Source organism: Microtus ochrogaster, chromosome 8 (assembly GCF_000317375.1).
Source record: "Microtus ochrogaster isolate Prairie Vole_2 chromosome 8, MicOch1.0, whole genome shotgun sequence".
In the NCBI taxonomy this organism is placed as follows: Eukaryota; Metazoa; Chordata; class Mammalia; order Rodentia; family Cricetidae; genus Microtus; species Microtus ochrogaster.
In genome coordinates this window covers 2,529,475-2,531,513 of record NC_022015.1, presented here as the reverse complement: position 1 = coordinate 2,531,513, position 2,039 = coordinate 2,529,475, and positions in this window count along the sequence as shown.

Here is a 2,039-nt window from a genome sequence, read left to right as displayed (position 1 = left end):
CTCTCTCTCTCTCTCACACACACACACACACACACACCCGCCCCCAAGGTTCTTCCAAGCCACCACCCCCACATTCGTTTGGTAAATATTTACAGTTTAAGAGAAGGCAGGCTGGATGCAGAGACAGCATGGATCTCGAGCACAGGAGCCTCCCTGGGGTCAGCTTTGCCTGTGGACATCTCTGAAGGATGAGACATCCTGGAGACACTACAAGCATGTCCAAATGTTTGGCTGAGCTCATGGTTAAAAGAATTCTCAAACCAGTCACTGATTGTAAGTTAACCACACAGTTCATGAGCTGCAGAGCATTGTGGGTGCCCAATCTGAGTGGAAGACTAGAGTTAAAAGATGGGTTTGAGTTTTGAAAAGTAACCTTTGTTTTTAACCTCTGAAGATAATTCAAATATTTTACTAAGTAAATGAAAAATTAATATAGTAGTTAGAACTCAATAGTCCTAAACAGTGAACAAATCACCTTCATGGTGATGCTATTTTTTTTAGATTTATTTATTTTACTTTATGTGTATGAGTGTTTTGCCTCCATGCATTTCTGTACGTGGCTTGTATGCTTGGTGCCTGCTGGGGCCACAGTTGTTGACAGCCATGCAGATGCTGGGAGCCAAACCCAGATGCTCTTCAAGAAGAGAAAGTGCTCTTAACTGAACCACCTCTCCAGGTGTGGTGGATGTGTGAGCACATATATGTGTAGGTGCATGGACACATACACACAGATGTGAAGCCGGAGATCACAGTGGGCGCCTCCCTCTACCACATCCACCTTGGTTTCCAGATATGGTCTTTCACTAAAGCTGCAGCTCAGTGCTTTGGCTTGATTGTAGGCCAGCAAACCCTGAAGGCCCGCTTGTCTCTGACTCCTAGCACAGGGGTTAGAGGCACACACTACTGCACCTGGCTTTTTTTGTTTGTTTTGTTTTTCAAGATAGTATTTCTCTGTAGTTTTGAAGCTTGTCCTGGAACTAGCAGGCTGTCTTTGAACTCACAGAGACCCGCCTGCCTCTGCCTCCCGAGTGCTGGGATTAAAGGTGTGTGCCATCACTGCCCAGCCTGCATCTGGCTTTATGAGGATGCTGGGGATTCAAACCCAGGTCCTCACACTTGTGTATCAAGCACTTTTAATAGATTGAGTGGGTTCCTGGGTTCCTCAGTCTGCGATTTTTTTTTTTGAGACAGGGTTTCCCTGTAGCTTTGGAGCTTGTCCTTGAACTACCTCTTGTAGACCAGGCTGGCCTCAAACTCACAAAGATCCGCCTGCTTCTGCTTCCTGAGTGCTGGGATTAAAGCTGTGCACCACTATCGCCCGGCTTTGGCCTGTGGCTTTTAAGTCTTTCATTGGTGTAGATTCGTTGTAAGAAGTTATGGTTTCATAACTTTTTATTCAATCATACCATGACCTTTGACCCCATCCACCCACTACCCTTCCTGTCCTTATCCTGCGCTCTTTTCTCAAACAGTGCTCCTTTTGCGCCATTCGTGTGTACATGTGTGTACCTGGGTAATCTAGGTCCCATGTAAGAGAGAAACACATGACATTTGTCCTTCTGGATCTGACTTATTTCACGTAATATGACTTTGAATTTTATCTATTTTCCTGCAAACAACACCTTTTCTTCCTTCTTGAGCTGAATAATCCCTCATGCATATGCCCACATTTGCGTTACCTGTTATTATTATTATTAATTATTATTATCCACCTTTTGATGGATAGCTGGGTTGAATCCATTTCCTTGCCTTTGTGGGTAGACCAGCAATAAACATGGACAGGTCAGTACTATTCGGTGAGATCTAGAGAACTTTGGGCATATGGGTCAGATGGCCCTACTTTTGGTTTTCTGAGGAACCTCCACGCTGTTTTCGAGAATAGCCATGTCTGCTTACTCTCTAGAGGTTTCCTTAGAGTCTCAACATTGTGTACCAGGCAGCCATCACCAGCCAGAGTTGGATATCCTATGGGTCATTTTTCTAGCATGTTTTTCTACTCTGCTATAGGCTTGGCTTGAAATGAGATTCATAGATTTTGC